This window comes from Hesperophylax consimilis, chromosome 13 (assembly GCF_061612785.1).
Source record: "Hesperophylax consimilis isolate HC1 chromosome 13, BYU_Hcon_1.0, whole genome shotgun sequence".
Classification (NCBI taxonomy): Eukaryota; Metazoa; Arthropoda; class Insecta; order Trichoptera; family Limnephilidae; genus Hesperophylax; species Hesperophylax consimilis.
Window position 1 is genome coordinate 18,177,654 of NC_142848.1, and position 24,594 is coordinate 18,202,247.

A 24,594-nucleotide genomic window follows, 5' to 3' on the forward strand; every position below is an offset into this window, starting at 1 on the left:
GACTGGAATACCAGGGACAATTATTTGATGATATGAATCGGAACACGTACTCTGGGGATAGGAAGTTGGGATATTAAATATTGAAACGGCTTTGGGATTATTCCATATCCCAAGGTCCTGTCTAGAATATTTTCATCTCTCTTGTTCTTCATTTTCTTTTAAAATATTACCTGGAAATAAAATACTGAAAAATTAACTACCTACTCGGCCAGAAAGATGGCAAATTATTTACACACATTTGTCATTGCTTAGAATGGATAGTTATTCTCGTTGCACTCGAAATCTTTTTGTGTAAAAATATTCAATCGTTTTTATTGGATATTGGCCAACGTCTCAAATTGAATATCATCGTATCGTGTATTATGTGTATTGTGAGATGTGCAATCCATTAAAGGTAAGACTTCATCCTTTTCTATCCTCTTTTTCGAATTAAAATTTACAGACTCTTTAAATACATTGTCACTAAATCGCCATTCGTGCGTAAATAAAATGCGATCAATAATGCGATAAACATATATACTCTTATATCAATCCAGCGCCAAATTAGGAATATCGCATGTTCTTTTTCTTTTCATATTTATTTTCCTTTTCCTGCTTATTGGTTCTTCCTCGTATGTTAATTGAAACATGGAAAGGCAATTTAGTACAATTTAGGTGCGCGGTGATGTGATGATGGTTTGCCATCGCAAAATGTAACGGAAGAAAGGTTATAATAAAAGCTCTCAGTGGCAAGACCATAAATCATTTCTCGAGAGCGGTTGATGGATAGGGCGAAGCAGGAGTACTACCCGATGATACCTGGGATGCATTGAAGGACAGTGTAATTAATACTAATTAATCATAATTTCTCCACCTAGTGATCACGTAAACTCAAACATTTTGTACAATTCGAACGATTGATCGAAGCTTTTCTATCGATTTTTTTTTCTCAGCGACTTAAAGAATATGATTTAAGATTTTCACGGCTAAAAGTATTTTTGTTATATGTTTTTGGGGTGTTATGCCGTGTTGCGCTAACTCCTTCTTTAGCCAACAAAGAAGGAGTTAGCGCAACACGGCATAACACCCCAAAAACATATAACAAAAAAGACTTAAAGAATGCTTAAAGCTTATGTTAAATATTATTTTTGTAGCATTTTACTTATTAAGCTTCTTCTTGCCCATCTTCTTCCTTTTCTCTACTCTCTTTCTTCTACTCCCTTACAAAATTTCTCTTATCGTTGAGCAGCTGGGACCTAATGAAATAAAAAATGTAATTTTTTTTTCAATATTTACGCACCTTCCTCTTCAAATCCCGTTCTTCTCCCCTTACCCTACCTTCAGCCTCGTAATGCACCTAAAATTGAGATATTATAGTTTCACAGGTTCTAGATGGTTGTGAGCAGTTGGGACTTTTGTTCAGTACTAACATAATTTTTTTTTTTTAATCTTTATTTAAAATCGATGGAATTTTCCTGGATGGTTGTGAGACGAAGAAAAATATCTTCAAGAAGTTTGCCAAGCTCTTTACCTACTTCAAGAAACCTTTTTTATGTATGTATATTTGTGTAGGTACACGCGAGCGCTATTATTTTCCCATAACTCAGGCCGTATCATCAGGCTTTGGTTTGGCCCGAGCGCGGTGGGACTGGTAGTAGCGATATCCGTTTACGCGTGCGGTCGGAAAACACCCATTTTCCGTCTTCTCCTCGTAGATATTCCGTGGCATTTTGAGGCTAATGTGTTACTGCCGCACGTGTCTCTATGTCCGACTTGAGAAAACTACCATTAATCGGGAAAGGACGAAACGCAACCGGGTATTTTCTCAAACTATGTATACCATTTAAAATAAATATGAGAATAAAGGCTTATTTTTCTGATACAAATTACTAAAAATCTTAAATATTATTATTATTGATTTAAATAACGAACTTAGATCCCACATTCCACAAAAGTTCAAATTGGCTACAATGTCATTATGATATAGATATCGCTACTGGTTGGTGTTGGTAAGACGACTGTCACCGACGTCGGTCGGCGTAACGTACCTATAGAAATTTTTTTCGTCAATATAAAAATAAATAAAAAGTTGTATTGCTCATTGAAGAATAGTATAATACGAATAAATCGAAACGAAACATGAAATAGTATAAGACGCAGAAGATTTAAAAAGATAACGGTCGCATGAGAATGTACATTTTTTTCTGTCTATTGTTTATTTCACGTTTCTTTTAGTTTCATTAATATTTATTATTCTTCTTTAATGATTAATATAAGGTACTTTTGTGGGTAAAACTTTATGAAATCTTTCCAATCAAATTGAATACAAGTGTTACCATTATCCATTGACATAAATACAGATACGCATCATGTTCATACTATACCAACAAAAAATATATCCCGTTACTGTTTCTAGATTGATATAGAATAACGTATAGTTTAAGAAAATAATTCATAGCATAATGGAATGGAATGCATTAGAAAGAGATCGCTTTTCACAGAATATGCGTACGGGTGAAACAGTTATATTATTATGAACGCGCCCCTCGTTTCTGTATGTGTTTCTGGCGACACCAGTGCGGCCCACTGACGGGCAAGCATGGTCGCGATAAGAATGACGTCATAGGCGAGCGACTAGCATTTTTGAATGGATGTCAGCCGGATAAATTGCGTGACTTCATGCCTAAACTACTCGCCGCGGACATGCTCGCCCTTCAGTAAGCAGCTTTCCTTCTACTTCTCTACGAACAAAAGAGTGAGCAGAGTAGTAGAATACGACGAACGAACTGTCATTAGGTTGTCCTTCATTCACTTATGTGTTTCTGCGTTCGCTGTCTCAGTTTATTCGACGTTTAACGTTTTCAGATAGCCAAAAGCATTGTGAATAATTGATTTTTGAGTACATGCAAATGGAAAGAAATTCCCCTACACATTTTTCTAATTATTGACAAATTACAGAAAAATTTTAAAAATTCCATTGGCCGTAAGTGGAAGAGCTTTATTTTATCAATCATCTAAAATCTCAGGAAGTAAACCTTTATATAATAGTTGAAAGAAATAGTGAGAAAAAATATTTTTCTCCGAAATAATCTCTCAAGCACTTACTGGAACAAAGAAAACATATTTTTATTTACTTAGATAAAAGGTTCATAAATCAGTAGCGTATTGTGTTTATGGATGGTTCCCACGGAGCTATCCCTTATTCCCAAAGGGTTTTTGGGTGACCCCTTTAATATTTGTATGACATATTTGTAGCCTTAAGACTTGATAAGCAAAATGACATAAAATGGAAGGGTATTCACGCTGTCCAAGACATTCCAATAAAACTATACTAAAATCTCAATCACCCGTTTAGTCAATTTCAATGCGTTTAAAAGTTGCGTCGAATACTACAAATTACATATTCCTCCCTGATTTTACATCACAGGTGTGACTGAGACGATAATATACGCTTACTTGCTTACACTAAGAAGAATACGGAATACTGTATGAGACGACCTACTACTCAGCTTTTAAAATAATCAAAAATAAAAATAAGTCTATGAAAAAACCAAATCAAAGAAGTTAATGCCCGACTTCCCGAAAACTTTAAAACCATTTTCACTATTCGAAAACACTATTACAAACTAACGAAGCCCCGAGAAAAATTACGGGACATTTTAATTGTAGAATTTGTAAAGCTAAAAATGTTAATAAAATATTTCTCTTAGGATTATCGCCATCAAAAAAATTATTAGAGATCTTCAAAACTTTATCATTCGAATGAACACCGTTAGTAAACTTTAAAACTCATAATTGAGATTTAAATTTGTTAAAAATGACAATAAAGAAAATATAAATTTGAAACATAGAATAATAACTTTTAATATTGTTGAATAAAATAAAATAATGTTGCTAACAGTGCTGACCTTAAACGCGATGATATTATTTCATAAAATAATAAACAACATGTTACCGAAAAATTTTTCAAACAAAACTATATACAACAATGACATGCACAGATATAACACAAGGACGTGCAATGAAATAAGGTTGCCAAAAAAGAATAAGCCAATATACAAAACAGGTTATTACACAAAATAATCAAATATTATAATGCGGTGCGGGAAAATATGCAGACTGCGCCAATTCATAGATTAAAGGAAGAAGAAGAAGTTTTTGGAATGAATAGGGTCTGAATCTAGGGATCAGTTTGCCCAGGAGTGACGGATGTATGTATATATATCCCTCTTCCTGCGTCGCAAGGCGATGGGTCGAGAACCCAGTTGGAGAGGTCAAAGGAGCGCCCCAATCGAGCTCTCTCGATCTGGCACGTCACGTAGCTGGTGGGCAGCCGCATCCTTAACACACTTCGCCCAATGAACCCGGGTACCACTGCTAAATCATCAAATGTAGTGAACTACTTTGGGTGACCAATGGCAGAGGTGTTGGTTATCCAATAAATGGTTACCTGAGCGACGGTACCCAAACACGCCTCCCAAATTGCTGGATTGTAGGTGCCATGTAAATCAATAGAAAATGTAATAAATCAGACATTTGTAAACTTAGATATCATCATCATCATCACTTTTGGCTCTACAACCCCTGGTGGGTCTTGGCCTCCTCAAGAGTCTTCCTCCACTCATCTCGGTCCCGCGCCAGCTCTCTCCAGTTTCGAAACTCCAGGGCAGACAAATCTTTGAGGACGTTGTCGCTCCATCTTAACCTTCGCCTTCCCAGGCTCCTTCTCCCTATCGGTCTTGAGCTCAGCAGGGACTTTGGTTCTTGATGCTCGGTCATTCTCTCCACATGACCTAGCCACCAAAGTCTTCCCAGTTTTATGAACTTCGTGACGTTTAGCTCCTTAAACAGAGTATAGAGCTAATTGTTATAACGTCTGCGCCAAAATCCATTTTCTAGAACCGGTCCGAAGATGCGCCTAAAAATTTTCCTTTCAAAAACGTCCAGTGCTCGCTCATTCTTCTTAGTTAGAACCCACGTCTCGGCTGCGTACGTAAGCACTGGTCTAATCAGTGTTTTGTACACTAATACCTTGGTGGTTCTGGAAAGCAGTCTGGATTTTATTTGTTTTTGTAGGCGGAAATAGCAGCGGTTTGCATTCACGATGCGCTTCTGGATCTCCTCTGTAGTGTTGTTATTGTTTGTTATCAGGGAGCCTAGGAAAAAACTTAGATATACAAATGGATAAAATAAAATAACAAAGTAAAAATAAAATGAAAATACTATAGATGAAGATAATTTTTTTTTTAGGTTAATGATAGGAGCACAGTTGTAGTTTCGATTTTTGGGTAATTTACAATTTATAAGTTCGATTGAAACACAGAATTCGTAACAATGTTACAAGAATTTTGTTGTTAGTGTAAGACCCGTTATCCGCAATATGATAAAACTTACATTATAATTACATACTATAAAAGCAGTGTTCCACACATTAGAAAACATGACAGTAATTTCGTATTGTGGGTTGAAAGATAAAATAATAATGGCGGTCTTAATGTTGGGAGTTGGGAACACATTCGTGTTGGCTGGGCATAACATAAAATTCAGCGCATGTTGTTTGTTACACACCCTTAAATTTAAGCATATGTTTACTAATGGGATGATTTCTAAGTTAACACTTCTGTATGTCCAAAAAAAATTTGCTTTATGCCAATCTTTTTTTCTGAATATATTTAATTATTAATTATGATTTGTATTTCTTAAAACCTGTAAAATTTTTGGCACAAGAAAAAAAGCAGTTTACGTAATAAATAACGAACTGCGTTGTTGAACGGTTTAGACCCTTGACTCCGGATTTAGAGGTCGCCGATTCGAATTGTTTGTTTTTTTTAACACATCTATTGATTTTCACTTTTGTTTTCTGAAATGAATGAATGCAAATCTTGGAAGTAAAAATTAACCCACTTCCCGACATCCGATCAAGGTAAAACTCTGCAGATAGACTCGTATGTAGAATGTCGATACAATTTCATAGTCAATTTGAAATAAATATCAGATCTACGCGACATTTACTAGCGCGGTTTACTCCAGTCTCTTGGAAGGAAGGTACAGTCTTCAAACCAAAAAAAAATTTTGAAAGACATTTAAAAATAGATGTATTATAACGACAAAACTTTGTTTTTTTACGGGATATTTTTTTTTTATATTTGTAATTTTATAACATATTGTTTAATTAAAATTAAAATAATATTCAGTGTGTTTGCAGCTAGTTCCTGAGAATGTGATAAGAATCTATCTACTCATTATATTGTCCTGAAGAAAGACCACCATTTATAATAGTCGAAACGTTGCTTGAAGCTCTTTAGTGAGCATATCTAAATACCCACGTACTTCCCAACCTTCTTCTTATCATCTTCTTCCGCTCCCCAGTTCCTTCAGCCTCGCAACTTTCCTTAATTGGAGATTCTACAGTCCTACCACTTTCAGACAGTTGTTACTCGTATTCGGACAGTGGTCAAAGGCGTCGGGATAGACAAAAAAATAAAAAAGCTTTGGGAAAATAACTTATTCTCAGTAGAGATCTTTTTCGATTTTTATGATCATTTTTTTTTTACTATTTCATTCCAGATCTCGGGGGAGTGGAGCAATCTAACGAGTTCCATGTAATACTAACAATATAAATTGAAAATAAAAAATTTTGTAAGTTAGAAAAGAAAAATAATAAAATATGTAAAAAAAAATATTGAATTTTTTTTGGATTTTTAATTTATAGCTATCGTTTTCTAGTGAATGTTAAAATTCGTCCAAAAATTTGGTGGCTAGAGTGGAGATCCGCTAAATTTTGTTTGATTTTAATGATGGTTATTAAAGGTATAATACACAACTTCCACCTTCGTTTGTAGCTGACCAAAAGAGTACTTTATTAAATTTCTTAGTAAGAAATCACATTGGAGTTACGCTTTATACCTTCATAAATATAATAATTAATTTACTGCTACCTAGGAAAACCCAGCACGCCTTTAACCAACCGGGGTAAATATTGTCGGTTCGAAGGAAAATTTAATTATATGCCCAGTTACATAAATACAGTTCGTCGCGAGTTTTACCTTCGAACGTCTTAGTGACAAATTAAATAATGTTTAATCACGTTTTTCGTTAATCTTGCTGTTTATTTTAGCATTTCAACATTCGGCTTTTGTTTATTAAAGGTCAAAATATAGGAGTAGCGTAAAAAAATATAACAATTCAGTGATTTCATTTAACTAACGACGTACAACTCTCTCTTAGCACCTTTAAGGCTCCGTAGTAAATGTTCAAGAAGAAGAAGATGACATGAAATTGAGATATGTAAATATTAATGTTAGAGGAAGCGCGCTAATATAAAAAAGTATATTAATAGACGTTAGAGAAAATATTTAATGAAGCATGACATATAAAATAGAAAAAAATCTCTAGACAAATGTTTTCAGTAGCATTTAATGAAACACTAATTTTTTATATGAATAACATGTTAAATATGTCTTTATACCTATAACATGTTAAATAACAAATCCAAACATATTTTTATATTTATGACTTGTTAAAAAATATATGCAAACATGTTTTCATATCTTTAACATGTTACATAACAGATCCAAACATGTTTAATATAATTTTCGAACCATACTTTGCGATTTGTTTTCTATAGAGGGAATTCGATATACATTATTTTTCAGCTCAGCGTTACCATATAAAATAACGTACATTATATTTTTAAGAGCTTATTGTGATTGTGTTATTCGGTAGAAATTCGGAATGCATGGTCTTAATAATAATTGCTTTATCGACATAAACACGTGCTCAAACTAAATCTCTATTTATTCCGATTTTAACATATAATATTAATAATTGACTGAGCGTAGAAAGTTCTGTTTCATCTCGACTACTTTGCATTGTAAATTGCCTGTCTGTAAATTTGTTTCTGTGTTTCGGATCCGGCCAATCCTGTCAATATGGTAGCCGTGTTTGTTAGTATCTTTTAATTCCGCTCTATCGCGCAAGCTTTCAATTCGGAATAAATAACATTATTAGAAGTCAAGTTTTCACAGAACTACTACTTATTTTAATTATGTTCGACTCGTCTTCAAGTTAGTGGAGCTATAGCATCCGCAATCGGGGTATGTTGTGAGGATGATAGGAGTGGGAAAGGGAGGGAGAAAGAATGAACAATGTGGAAAATATCTGCTATATATTCAGATCTGGTCACTAAATAATGGTATTTCAACATGTCGATAATAAGAATAGGTACTGTATCCAAGCACCTTTACAATTTATTTAACAGTCCGTACCATATCCACGACGATGGGACGGTTGCATAGACTAAATTAGACTAGACACGGCATATTCATTTAAAAATAACCCCAACACAATTTTGGTTTGGTTCACATGCACATTTATGAAAAGGCCCACGCATTATGTCGCAATGCGAAATGGGCATTGTGCATTACGTTTTACCTTTTGTTGGTCTATTTTGCTTCTCAGCTATGCTGGGCAAGTTCATTTTTTCAATAACAAAAATAACCGAGTTCCAAATATTTAAATTTGAATTATGTCCATATTACAACACCTCTGACAACAAATTCTTCGTGGTTTCGCTTACGAGTTTAAACGCTTGTACAAGGAGTTTAAACAGAGTTGGGTTGTTAAGTTCATCTCCATATTTGTGACGTAGGCTACGTGGCGTTATTTTTAAAATTAATTTAACTAGACTGGGCTAATCTAGTATAATACATCAATGGACGGTTGTAAAGAAGTGGATTATAATGAAAGTGTTTCTAGCTTGTTTATTTCAGATTAATATACAATCTTTAGAATATTTTAATCTAAATGCTGGCAAATTGCCATGTCTTGTAGTTGGGGACCACGATGAGATAAGGACTGTCAAGAATCAGCGGAGTTGCGCGGCGCCGCCACAGATCGGATAAATAATGTGGCAAGCATAAGAATGTTTTTAAATAATTTGTTATGGTGCTTGTCTACATTATCCACCACTCTGTAACATAAACGCTTTATTATATTTTTTCTCGATACTTTATTTTCCTAGCAGTAGAGTAAAGTCGCCATTATCCAGGATGCCCAATGCCAGGTACCCCCATGACTCGAAACCAGTCATTACGAGGCGAAGATTGACAAGTGACGAACGTCACTCGCACATTCGTCAACTGGGAGGCATTTTTGTGGAAAATCTAATAACTTTACACCAAGGTAGTCTTTACAATACATATTTTAATAATAGAATATTAGAGTGTTTAGGAATATTATTATTTTGAATAATAACCGGTGTTTTAACATCATACAACGTGTTTTGTGTTGACATGTCTTCGCTCTGTTGCATTTCTGTTGCGACTTGTATGAAAGGATTGTGTTATGCTTAAGGCCCCGTTACTCGTATCATGAACAATTTACGGCCTGTTTTTTATTATTTAAAACACAAATAAGACCAATTTTCCATAAATTTTTTAAAATAAAAACCTTTTAAATTGCGCGTGAATTGAATTAATGCAAATATTTATTAGATTACGATTTCGGACAAACTATTTCGGTGGTAACCTCGCATACACACGTGGATATATACGCATTTCTCTGAAATTGGATGATATTCCAGCATTTAAAGCCGCAGTAAGCGTTCAAAGATGTATGAAAGTGAGATATTTAATAATTAAGCGAAAATGGTGAAAATGCTTTTATAAAACATAACTCGTTTGAAATAGAGCAAAAATCTCTCGACAAATGCTTTAGTTGCAATTAAAGATACACTGTGATTTTTTTCATGCCAATAACATATTATATAACATAACAATACGTGTTTTTAATAATTTTCGGAGCTTACTTTGCGATTTTTGTTTATCGAGAGAATTTCATATAATCAACGTTTCGGCATACTTGTTATAAATGGGTAGAAATTGGATATGCGGGGGCTTAACACCGGGTACCGGGCTTTGCTCATCTTCGGGTACCTGATAATAGTCTTCAGTTATTCAGTTCGTATTTATTTAGAATATATGCATATTCATCTAATTTCAGAGGAAAATAGTGCATACAAAAAATGGCCTTACTTAGAATGTTGTAGTAATGATTACTTAGATTTTATTTGTGATATTTGTCTTCGGTAAAGAATTTTTTTGTATGTTTTTTATTTAGTTATAAAATTACATTTTATATCTAGTATAAACCTTTTTTTACTTATTTCTATTACATTGAGGACACTTTACAATACATCTAAAACTTGTTCTTTGTCGTATTTAGGCATAACCCACGAAAAGCAGCAAGGCTTTTAGTTTCTTTAACATTTGTCGGTAATTCATTAAAAATCTTTAATCCTTTAAAATAGAGATTAGTTTGAGTTCCCGACAAATTTGTTTTTGGAAGTCTAAAATTTCCACAGTTTCTCGTGGGGTAGCCATGTATTCCGAAATTAAAATGAAAATTCTTAAACATGTATTTTGGGAGCATCTTATTTTTTAACTTAAATTTAAATATTAGGGTATTGTAAATTATTCGCTGTCTCACACTTAACATTCCTAATTTTTTCTCCATAATAATTATCTTAGAATACCCACAACAATTCAATATTGCTCGCGATTGAATTATTTGCAATTTCTTTATCTGTGTTTGATTGCACAAGAAATAATTTGAACACATTCCCATCGTAATGTAATAAATATTTTGAAAACTTAATTTAATGCGTTTTATTACAACAATTTTCTGTGTTTTTTCCAAATAACTGTACTAACAATTTTTATATCTGTCACCGGGTACCCGATAAATGGCAGTATGGTACCCGACATACGGGCCTCTTTTTTTCGAAGACAATATGTTTCTTTTTTCATATTTTTCATTCTAAATCAGTAAGCCTGGTTGCTAAATTATTTTCACTGTTCAACGACGAGTTAAGTTGAGTACTCGCACATTTATTTTCCGAAAAATCATTTTAGTCATTTTAAGACTGCTTTACTTTATGATCCTCTCAATTTTTTTCGTGTATAATTAGTTAAACCATTGACACGTTTTAGAGATATCGTTTTTGCTGCATTCAGGGGCTAATATCTCATTTGATTTTTAAGCTCGGCTTAAGTTAGTCAATTTGCTCTCTTTTAGGAGTACTGATATCCTAATCCGACCAATAACGCTCCACTCAAGTATATTGAAATACCGACTATTAGTCTATTTTCATTGTTTTACCATCCTTTGCTAGTTTTATTTATCATGCCTCATTGCTATGTATTAGGATTGATATTATAAGTCCGTCGTGGACTGAGAGTTTTGTTTCCTTTGACATGATTTTAAAGCGAATTTCATTACACTTAGTTTGTCATTTGTCGGAATTTACTCTTTTGTAAATGTTCTTTTCAGTCCATATCTCCAGTTTTTCCCAAACAAACTCGTTTACTGAATTTTCTCGCTCCAGGGTCAACCATTTATAAACTATATTACACAGCGCTTTGTGTACTCTTTTACGTATAGATATCATTACATTCATCGTTTGAATTTTCTGATTTAACCTTTTTCGTCCTAGACGGCTGTGTATGTCATTCAATTAAATTTAACCCAGTTTTTTCACATACAACGGGAAACATACGAGTACTTCCGTTGTATGTACTTCCGTACATCCAGAATATTTCCACGCACACACCTACTTCAGATTTCGTGAAGGTTAAAAAGTGACTTTAGAGAATTGCACTTTAAAGTGCATATAAAGGTTTTTGCTATTTAACCTCTGACATTAGTCGACATTTCAACAGTAAATCTACCTGCACATATCGACGTTTGCTCCTTACCTTTGCAACGATTTGACCTTTGGAGATGAATTGAAATGTCAAACTTGCATTAATTTAGTAATGCCAATAAATTTATTCTGACTCAAAATAGTGAAAGCAGATTGTTTAATAACTATATCGTTCATCTAATAACGTTATTTTCACATGTTATAGATATTCAGATCATAGTTTGATTAATTTTAAAGAAATTGAACTTCAAGGAGGAAAATGTAATACATACATTACTATCGAAACCAAATTATGTAGGTAGATATCAACCTCCATACAAAAGGGTTTTCAACTGAATGGAATTAAAGGAAATTAAGTCCATTTAAAAAAAAATTAAAACAAAAATAACCTTTTCACTTAAATATTAAAATATTTTTTAATTGATATAATTACTTTTAAAAGTTAAAAATCGGTGAAGTTTTAATTCGGGTCTCCAAAAAACGCACTTCATCTATGGACGTGACCCGTGTGACAAGTCTCAAAAAGTCTACAACCAGCACTGTATTTTGTTTGGGAGTTGAGACGTTTTTTTTTTAAGATTATATCGAAGAACACTGGGTAAAATGTGATCATCTCGTTACTAATACTATCGTTTTGAATCAAAGGTTAAAAATTATCTTAAAAAAATGCATCCAAGACCGAACCTGATAAACAATTTACCGGCATTTAAAAACCTGCATGAAATTCGTTTCGATGAAAATATTTTGCTATTACATATATTTTCCATTATATAGGAGATTTTTCACTCCCCCACAAGTTCCTTTGCTTCCAAAATGAAACTAAATTCTATTGAAATTAGCCTTGTTTTTTATTTTTGGATTTTCTTTTTCGATCACGCTTTAAAAATAATTTTTTTTTGAAAAATTAATAAAATTACTGCGAAGGAAAATAGTTGGATAAAATAATACCCAGAATCCCCGCATTTTCCCTACTAAAAAGTTCTCGAAAAACCAAATTCTTTAAATGACTTAGAAATTCCCGCAATTTGGGGTTTTTTCCGCGAAGTGGCAACCCTGATATAAATTTTACAGGGCATAGATATATTACTCACGTAATCGACGACTGTATAATATATTTATGATTGTGATAAAAATGCAGGTTTAGTCGTATTAACCAAACGGCGTGTTTTAATGGGATGGTGTTTTATTTGTTTTTGAATGACGATTCATAAATTCTACGTATATAATAAAACTTATATATTCAACATCAGCATTTGTTGATCTAGATGAATGTATATTTTAAGCCATAATATATTTTACTGCTGTTCCTTATTGTTACGGCAATCTCATTATTTGTTTTTCATTATTTCCAAGATGCTTCAGAATCAAAAATTTAAAAATAAATATTTACTTTTATGATTGTTGGTATTCAACTATTAATATAAAAATGACGTTATTTATTAATATTATTAGAGAAAGCAACACTCTAGAAATACGAATGGCAATTAATAGTAACATTCCATTTAGCGACGATCTTGTAAACCTCTCAGCCAACCGCCTGAAATCTTGGAAACCCTTTTGAAAATCAGGTACAAGTCACGAAATTCTCGTGAAGATTTGCGGCGAACTCGATTCTGGCAGACCTCGGGCGGGAAATACAATGATAGACCCAACTACTAAACTGTCAGGGTTCTATCTCCCTCGGAAGTGTTGACCTCATATAACCGTGTCTGGTACAGATACAGTTTCTGAACTTCTAAACTTTGTGATTTGGACAAATTTAATCCTCTAAACACGTCATGTTAGAATTTCGCTCAATCAGAAAATCTTTTTTCAATCAATGGCCGTCGACTGGTTGAATAACCTAAACACCTCTAAACTTTCTTACACCTTATAAGGCTGGCCGCATACATACGTTTTTCGTATTCGATTTCCGAATTCGTTTTCCGTTTTCGGACATCCGAATGCACGGAATCAGTAGAAAATACATTAACTGCCGCACACGTTCGTTTTAGTTCCGAACGGAACAAATTCCTTACGCACGTTCCGAATGGGAGCCGGCGCGTTCGGAGAAACCGAATGGAAAAAACCTAATCACGTCATGTGGAACGCAGCTATTGCATACAGTTTGTTTGTGCCGACGCAAACGTACGGATATTTCCGTTCGTAATTCAGTGTTGCCAACGGATCTTGACCTAATATCGCCGTTTAAAATTGATGTTTTTGAAGTAGCTTAATTGGCGATCAGTCGCCTTTTAAGCTACTTCACTTAGATTCTCGCTCTGAGTAGCCTAAATGGCGATATATCGCCCTTGTTGGCAACACTGGTACTGACGTTTATACATTCCGAATGAAGAAAAACGAACGTTTGCGCTAGTCTCACGGAATTCCGAATACGGAAAACGAATTCGGAAATGGAATACGGAAAACGTATGTATGCGGCCAGCCTTAAGAAGAGGATATCGATGGAAAAGGGTTTTCTATGTTATGGTAGCCGAAATGGGTTATCGATTTTGCCAAATTATACGAAATTACTTCGTAAGATGTTAAACATATTAAGCTTTGTAAAATACCTAATTCACAGAAATAAGGGTTAACTTTGAAAGCCATCGTGGAAGCGTTTAGATAGCTACTTAAAGAAAAGCGATAAATCAAAGCTTAAGGAGGAAAATAAAATGTCGCGACTTGTTTATACCTCCTTCTAAGGTACATTGTTGCTTCCTTTCTCAGCTAAGTGCCGCCTCTTTCTCGTCTCAGGGTTGTAGTCGATTTCTTTTCTTTTGTGCGAAAAAACGGAACCCGGCATTTCCAACCAGCCCTGATTACCCAATGCAGTGGAGGGTTGGAGAGGAGAGTCACTTCAATGTAATGGCTTCGAGAGGTAGGACTACGCTGTATAAAATGGATAAATAAAAAATATAAGTCATTTATTCTTAAGTCGCTTCCTCGCTGATGAGGATCGTGACTCCTACTCCAGTTTTCATGGTGGATAAGGCTTTTCCACTTATCGCGGTTCTTTACTGCGTGGAAAGCCAAGTTCACCGACGTACCAGACGCCAGAGACACTTGGTCACTCCAGCGTTACCTTCCTCTGCTTCTCCTGTCTTCCACTATGCCAGTGACTATGAGTTTCTCCAGGTCCAACGTATCTTAAAATATATTAATAATAATTATTATTACATAGCGCAGTTTTTCATTTCACTTCAAGTGCACTTTAATACAACAAACTTAAAAAGGAAATTGAGTATTAGTGGTCATGTTCTTAAAATTATTCCTACAGTGCGTCTTATCCAATACAGATCTAATAATATAACATTAAATGTACAGTTTATACAAAGCGATGACGAAACAAGGAATAACAATAACAGTGCAATTATAGCACAGGACAAAACAAGAACATTAAAACTAAAACATAATATAAAACAGGAGGCAGTTTTTTCTAAAAAATGAGAATATTCTGAGTAGACATTAAAACAAGGAGGCAACCGAAAGCAAACAATTAGCGGAAGTTTGAGAATATGGCTTATTATAAAACATTGAAAAGAAGTTCAGATTTATGAATGGTAGGATGTAGGCAGACAGTATGTAGTGGACGACTAGTTCTTGTAGTATGCGTCTAGCTGTTCATGGAATCTTGAGTATTTTTCTTCAGCACTACATTTCGTGCTTCCTCCGCTCCGCTTCCTTTCGCTGGCTATATTATGGATAAAATATTTATATTTTGCTATCAATTATACTGCTTTCTTTAGAATCAAGTAGGTCATCAAATTGATAAAACGTATTAACTAAGAGATAACCAGATGGAAGTTTACTGTGGATCCGCCCGTGTGCACGAATCATACTTCTGGAAAAATTGATATAAATTTTTTAACATCGAAATTATTTCTCGAACAGGTAATAAATTTCATTTGCCTGCCTGGTGCCGAGGAATCTCTACGAAAGATTCTTTCAACGTCGTGCAGATCACACTTCGTGGAATTATCTGTTATGTGGTCCAGATATCCGTGTTTTCCTTGTGTAATCTAGAAAATATATATTTTTTAAATATTTACTTGACATACTTTAATCAACATTATTTTAAGTAAAATATATAAATTTTTGTCGCCGTGAAACTTTTAATGTTTTTTTTTCAAACATAAACTAAAAAAAATATTTTTTCACAGGCCGTCACTGGTCACACTAATGATTCTTTGTTATTGTCATTTTTATTTGAAAAAAATAAAACATTAAAATTGTCACCGAAGACTTAAAATAATGTCAGGAATCACTGATTTAAATTGGTTAATTACCTCTCATTACACCTGTACATTGGTACCTATTGCCTACATTGATATTTTTTGAGCTTAATACTTTATTGTATTATGTATCTCATTTCGCAAACATTACACAATCATAACAATTGGATATTTGTGAAGTTTTTGTCAAAGTTACCTCAAGTGCGCTGTACAAATGTGACTTCCTTAGCTCTATCTAATTATGTGCGAACAAAGGCAGAAATAATACTTACCTGGCAGGTCACATCAGATAAAACATAGTTTTATTAGAGAGCATAAGCTTGAAGAATATACGATATCACACGCAGAGCAAAAAACTGCATATTGGATACTTTTACAATGCCAATGGCATAAGCTAAAAGTCGCTTACAATAATGCTTATCGCCAACTATTCCGCATACCGAGATACTGAGATATTGCAGCGCCACGGAAATGTTCCTGGAGGGACGAGTACACCCTTTCAGAGCGCTTCTCCGTCATCACATGGGAAGTTTATGGCGCAGACTACGCCAATCAAGTAACAAAATCATCACTGCCATGGTTGCCTGGATGGAGTCCCCTCTGATGGCCCTCTGGAGACGGGAGATGTGCAAATATCCTCCATAAACGGCTGTTTACACTCATTTTTGTGTTTATATTTTATATTTTTTCACTTAAATTCCGCTTTTTCTTAAGCTAATTATGTTTATTATTTCAAATATGGAATGTATTGCATTGCACTACCCCTGCATACATTCTGTAATAAGTTATTTTCCGATTTTATGTCCGGGTTAAATCTTCCCCATAGGAAAAACTAAACCCTTCCACACACTTTTCCACAAATGATCATCTTGTCAATCAACATTATGCAAGTGCATTATATAAGCAAAATAGATACAAAAACAATACAAATTATTATTATTAATAATTATTTAATTTAGTCGCCTATGTTAACTTGACACTATTGGCCGATTTCTCTGCGTTGCGTTGCTTTAATTTGCCTTAACAGAAAGAACCCTGTGCTTACAGTTAACTTGAGTTTTAAGGGAAAACCAGCCTCCAGATTGGCACCCAATAGTTACACACTATAAGGATACTTAAATAGGGGACATACAATGGAAACTCTCCCTCAAGGAAATAAATTATTTTTATGGCTTATTTTCTCAATAAAAAACGATTGGTTTTGATCATTTATTTGTTTGAAATGGGAATTGTAGAAATTAATCATTTGGGTATTTTAGATGTTGCTGTTGTGAACTTTGATTGTTTTCTTTGAACGAAATTACAAAAAAATAAGAATTTGAAACCATTTGTAAAAAAAAATAATTTCGTCACAGCTTAAGCCAAGCGAATACTTTTATTGATGTTCAAACTTCAATAAAAAAGTAAATAATCTGTCAAGTGAGGGAAAGCAAGGAATTTAGGTTGAAAATATGTTATTCCGTTTGTTTTGACATAATATTTATTACTTTTAGGCGTAAGACGTAAAAAAGCATATTTGCTATTCGAAGCATGCGACGTAAAAAGATATTAATCTTTTTCTCTGCTTTATTTTATTCGACGTTAAACGAACATACAAGAATTTAAAAAAAAAAAAAAATTTCTACAAAAGCATAAGATAAAAGTTTCTTAACGATAAATATCCACTTACTGTAAGATCGTTTGAAATTGGGTGTTTTTTTATTAATTTAATGCATTACGCTTTTATAAAAGGGTTTGGTATGTTCTTTATGGTTCCATGATAACTCAACACAGTGACAATTCAACACACTTTTAAAAAGTGATAAAAAGCCATTAAAAACGATGATATAATTTTTAACCAAACCTAACCTCACCTAACCTACCTACTTAACCCAGTAAATAAAGTTTTTGTTTCATAACTTTCCATGACTTTATATAACTTTATAAATATGTGATGAATTATCATTGTGATGATTTATCCGGTCACCGTTCTTAATAAGAGTAAAACAACGATTTTCATATTCAGTTTCTTAATGTAGGTGTTCCCAATTGAATGTAAAATATATGGAGAAAAATTAATATTGCTAATTTGTTAAGAATTTATTAAAAAAATATTGGTAATCTGTATAGAAACGGGATTGCAGGCCCGTTACGAATGAATTAATAGGTTTCTTTTAGCAAAATCTCTATATCGGAACACATGTTCATAAAAATCCTAAAATTTTCGCATTTCATTATTATATATAATCAAGCCAAATGCAGAGCATAAACGCGTGTTTTGATATAATATATTACGTATACATACTCGAGCTGACCTGCCGGGCTTAACCTCAACTTATTGTGAAAGGAACGAAGCAACCGCAAATGGCGCGAAACGCCGATTGCAGTTGCTCCATTCCTTTCCTAGAAAACGGCTTGCAATTCCGTTTTTATCCGGATTACCAATAATTTGAAGACATTCTTCATAAATTAGCTGTACCCATTTTTCTCCATGCAAATTTAAACAAAAAAAAATTTTATGAGATTATTTCCAAGACGCGTATATATAAATTATTGAAATCGATAAAAAAATATTAATCACTCGAGTGATTTTCGGCAATGAGTTTTCAAAACGTGTGAGTGATCGCATGCCTTAATATGCTATTTTTGACTAGCAAAATTCGCGCATTAACGATTTTTTAATAATTTATTTATAAATCTTAAAAATATAGGATAAGCGGTAAAATATAGGTGAATTCGTTGGAAAACAAAAAATAATTTCTACAGAAGCATTAGATAGATATTTTGTTTTCAATAGCTTTATAGCAATATAATCAGTTTATATGTCTCCGTATAAAAATTCAGAGCTATGATTTGAATAAGGGCAAAAAATTTTCATCTCGAAAGCCAATCACTCAACTCGTATTCCAGTTGACGCAAGCACTCGAGTGATATACAGATTTAAAAATAGTACAGATATACAGATTAAAAAATAATACAGGTTTAAAAATATTCAATAAACTCCCCGTAAATTTTAAGGAAGTTAAAAGTCTTGCAGCTTTTCGTGCGTTATGTCTCAATGTTGTGAAGTCCAAATATGAGTAATAGAATATTATTGAAGTAGTTTTAGAATAGGTATATAATAGATATAAAATGTTAAATTTTATAAATAAATAAAATATTAATTCATGATATTATTGGCAGGCGTATCGTCTGGTGGCTATTTTTACCAACTAACCTGTTAAGTCGACGGAAATAATAGTTGTAAATACAACAAATCATTCAAAATTGATAGGAAAGACGCTATATCGGGTTACCAAATACATGGACATGTTTAGCCATTTTATTTTTATTACCGCCTTACTCCCATTATAAAAATCTGAAACCTTTTGAAATTATTATTTTATGAATTTCGCCACAGGAGTCAACAATAATTGTGTTATTTTGCGGGGCTGAATAAATTTTTGGGGAGAAAGAAATAGGGCCGTTAAAATCTGTTCAATAAATATTGATCGCATTTCTAATTTCTACAGTAAAATAACATCTTTTCTTGAATACATTTCACTAATGCACAAAGATTAACAGGAGATATATATTATTTATTTGACTCTCCAGAGATTCTTTGGATTATTTGGAGTAAAAAATGTAGATGATATTTTGGTCTTCGGGGTCATTAATTATTATTTTCTTAAACTAAAACATACTAAAATCATAAGGATATTTAAGATCGGAATGAGGATTTGGTGGTTTGGTTGCTTGGTAGAGTGACCGTCAAAGAAGAAAAAAAATGTCGCCGTAGATCAAATTTTTTTAACATATCTTTCTCCAAATAACGGTTAAATAAAGTCAGTTCTTCTCTTAGCTCCCTGTATACATGTGTTATTATTGTGTAATTAGGTAAGGTTAGTTCACAGATAATAAATAGCAACAAGAGAGATGGACCACGAACCATTATTAGATACAACGCGCAAAACACGTGTGGCCGACATCGTTCACCCTTTACTGCAAATGGCGAATATTCATAGCGGCGCCTCGCCTTTATTTTTACCTCCACATCAAACACATAACTTTCATTGGATTCGCCGTTTTGGTAGTCGTATATCGAGAACATTCAGCACGCTTCCATGCCATATCTTCCTTTGATATTATTTTTAATAGGTTAACCCATCTGATGTATTCCATCTCACTGCTTGAAAGGAAGGAACATTACCATTTAGGATCGTACTTGTGCCATCGTGCACGTCCATACAAAGTAGCAATTCCAGTATAAATTCGGCCGAGTATGGAACACAGTGCTTAAAATACAATAGACTGGAATTATGAACGCATATTTTATCGGAATATTATTACAAAATGCGAACGACCCGGTTTGGGGCTAAAAATTGTTTTAAACTCACCGCTTTGTTGAACAAGGCGAAGTTAAACTATTCAATTATGAATGAAAACCATTTTTTTTGTTATATTGAAATAATATTACTTATAACGGGTCGGGAATAATGCTCTTTTAAACAAGAGATTAAAAAACCCTCGAATACTATTGTTTTGTTTCGCAATTAAAAACAATTGTTTGTTATTTTTTGAAGTACCTGTTAACGAGGATTGGTTGGGAATAAAAAGATTTGATTTGGAAACAAAAAACCTTTTTACTTTTTGCCGGTGCCATAGGATCTAATCTATGACGATGTAACGTAAAATAGAAATCAAAAACGTGTACAAACTTAAAGTGCATTATATCACCATGAACTTGAGTAATAGGCATAAAAATCGCTGAGTCTAGAAACGTCGATTTTAGTGCAATTTTTTTTTAATTTATTTTTTAATTCAATTTGACTCACGATAGGAAAAACAATTTATCCGAAGCATATTTTTTGGTGTTAAAGATTAATCGAAAATAGTGGTGTCAAAATTAATATCGCTAATTTATTAAGAATCTCTTAAAATTATTCATTATCCGGTTAAAAACGGTATTGCAAGCCCGCAACCAATGAATTCATGGATTTCATGTTAAACTTTTAGTAAAAGAGGAATGTTTTATCACGATGTCGGAATATGGGTTCATAAAAATCACAATATGGTCGCATTTTTTCACTATGAATTATTAAGGCAAATGTAGATGCATGAACACGTGTTTCGAAATATTACGCGTATACTAAAAGTTTATAAGGAAATGGTCTGCAATCCCGTTTTTAATCGGATTTCCAAAAATTTTAAGAGATTCTGAATAAATTGTGAGAAGTGGTTTTTCTCCGTGAGGTTTCGATCCCTAGACCTTTTGAATTGTAGCCAAGGATCTACACTGCTCGACCATAGAGGTCGTGAGAAGTTATAAACGGTATTAATACTGGAAGTGTTTGAGGCGACTGGTGCGTGATTGGGTTTGATAAAAATAAATAATTAGAACTTAACAACGACAAAAAATGTTTTTAGCCTTATTCCTACGTAGTGATGGTTTCGTAGTCTGGAAATAGAAGTTTTTCAATGCAGTAGGTTCTACGAAGTCAAAGTAATTTCATCGAGATTGTAAGAAAGGACTTAACCTTTCATGAATAATGTAATATGTTTACCAGACTAAGGTTTTTTGTGTTATATTTTACGATCGAGAAAGAAAATTACTATAGGGCTGGGAAGTATGTAACAAATAAAAAGTCTATAAAAATATGATTATAGTTTTCAAAAATGTAGTGTAAATTTTACAACAATGGCGTAAGATCGTTATTGTGTTTTTGTTTGGCTCAGACATCGAAATAACAGTGTTGTTGAAGAAGGTCGTAAAACAAACAAAAACCAAGTGATTCATTCCAATACTTTAGTCGCGAAAGACAAACCACTACGATTCATTGAACATTATAACTTTAACCCCTAAAGCCTTTGACATTTTGCAATGTATTTCTCTTAGAATACAGGTTCCGCGGAAAATATTCATTTCAGTATTTATGTGGCGAAACCATCTGTTAATTTCAATACCGTTCGGGAGAGCAAAAATATGATTTCTATCAAGTAATCCAACCGACACGCTATGCCAATTATCTAGTTTTAAACTAATTTATATAGCGCTTAAGGTGATATATATTAAGCTTTAAAATAAAACAAAATTAATGTGGCGATTTTTGACAATACGAGGGAACGTTTTTAAGTTCTCGGAACGGGTAGGTAGGTGATTAGTGGGCGTATCGCTGAATAAGTTACTGATTGAGCAACTCATTATTAGTATAAATACCGCGGTATTATTTATCGTAATTAGATCATTTATCTTTGAGCTATCGTCTACCAAACAAGTCAATCAATGGGAAAATTGTTAATATGGAGAAAATCGAGCTTCGCGCTGTTATAAAATTCCTTACCAAGCAAGAAAAATCAGTTCAGATCATACTGGAAGAGATGTCATCCATTTACGGGGACTCTTTTCCAAGTAAAACTATGGTTTACAAGTGGCATACCCTCTTTAAACGAGGCCGGGAGTCGCTTGAAGACGACCCACGGCCAGAAAGGCCTATCAAGGTGACCACTCCGGAAATTGCAAATGGGCTCTTTTGCAATCAAATTAGTTTGGTAATTTTTCAAGTGTCTGCAATTTTTCAAATTCCACCATCAATTTGTACCCAAATTGTGAACAGTTAAATTGTACGTTGATCAAAATTATATCATTGAATTGTATCACAATTATATCATCCAATTTTATTACAATTATATCATCACAAGTTACCGTTCACAATTGGCGGATCGTGAGAGTGCGTTTATAAAACTATTTCCTGAAAATAATTTTGAATTTCCCGCTGTATTCCAGCCCACAATGATCGTGTGGGCTTATATTTAAACCGTACTGGCCTATGTTCTTGGAATTTACCGCTAGGGGCATCATTACAAGCTGTCAATTATGTTGCGCCAATAACGAAGCAAATCTATGCCTCGTAAGTTATTTATAAAAACCAATATACATATTTAAGTAATTCACGAAATAAACACTGTTTTCAATTATTTCTCCCTAAATCCAAGTAGTTTTCGAATTCTTCTATAGTAAATATTAATTTTGCAAACAAAAATATTCTTATTCAAATTTTATGTTTTTTTCTTTTTTTTATTGTTATTAAGTTTAATTTGTAGAACTCCATTTTAATTTTAATTTTTTATATATTCAATAATATTGTTATTGGGTTTATAAAAACATTTTATTTTTAAACTAATTCTGCAGAGGGCGAAACAGCTGTAACGCGTAATAATAATTACACAGCAGAACTAATTTAAAAATAAAGTTTTTTCATAAACCCAATAACAATATTATTGAATATATAAAAAAAAAATTATAAAATTTTATGCTAGTAATTCTTGAGAACAAATACATTTTGAGTTGTATGAAGATAGTGCCGACCGTCGTGTGGGTGGGTGAGTTCGGAAAATTGAATTTTCTTTGGATTATTTGGATCAAATTATTCAAAGAATAACAAAATTATGGAGAAAAAACCCTTTTTTTGTATTCTGTTCTGAAAGTCATAATAATAACTAATACATTTTCGTTGGCTCCTACAAGAGAATCTTCCTTGGTTTTTTCTTTTAGATTCATAGGCATCACTGGCATACCTATCATGCATATAGCCTTAAGAATATTTATCTCCTCTTCACACATCACAATGTCATTGTACGCGTGTTTAAAACACAAACTTTCGGAGTGAAACATATTAAGGTAAACATCATACCCCACAGGTAACATTTTCGATAAGTAACGCAATAAGCCTTAAACATTTTCGTCACATTCAAATCTGAGTGAAAATATTTTTTGGAAGACCGACTTCTAGAGTAATGGCTTTCCACGATCTAATATGATATAAAATATCTGGTTTCGTCACAAAAGATATTTTATTATTTGGAGTGCGCTTTCCTCGCATTTCCGATGTATTAATCACGCGTGTAATGGTTTTTTTTATTGCATATTGCATCTTATATTGTTTTCTTAGATATTTATGTTATTTTATTAGATCTATGTTGGGTCAGGCGCACTGTAGAAATAATTTTAAGTTCATGACCATTTATACTAAATCACAATTTTTAAGTTTGCTATGGTAAGGCGCACTTAACTGCGCTTTATAAATGTTGTGTTATTATTATGATTATTAATAACAAATGTGGCCATAAAAAAATAAAAAAATACGACAAACGTGTACCTTTTCTTTACCTCGAAACATTAAAAACTTGACGTATATTTTTCTTACCTTTGTATCCCCGCCGTTTTTCAACCGGTCTCGCATCAATTAGATCACATGAAATATTTTGATTAAATTTAAATTAACAAATCACGTCAACCGATAAGCACCGACATCAACAACTTACTACTTGCACTGAAAATCAGAAAAAAATAGACTATCGTGTATAATATGAAGATATTGTAATTCATACCAAATGTGACTTATAAGATATAAATTTGAATACAAAGCTGGGGTACCATTTGTAAAAATCAATATTATTTTCTATGGAAAAAGTAACTGTCTGGCAGAAATAAACTTTTAAAAGAAAAATAAGAATCTATTTCGATGGCAGATGGTTCTTTTCTAACTTTTATTTCAGGCAACTGACAGAGGTATCCTTATGCCACAGCCAAAATAACCAAAAACGTTTTTGAGAGATCGCTTGTAATAATGTGCCATATGTATAGAACCTAAAAATATGAGATAAATAGCGAAATCTAGACGAATTCATTGGCTTTAAGCGGCAGCAAGCAGTTTGATGTGTTTTGAAATTAATATTTTG

At 33.2% G+C, this 24,594-nt stretch overlaps 1 protein-coding gene across 4 annotated transcripts in view; it reads left to right on the forward strand.

Moving 5' to 3' along the window:
• LOC149418536 (neurotrimin-like) overlaps positions 1-24,594 on the forward strand; it is a 205,770-nt gene that overhangs the window by 131,035 nt on the left and 50,141 nt on the right. The window lies entirely within an intron of this gene.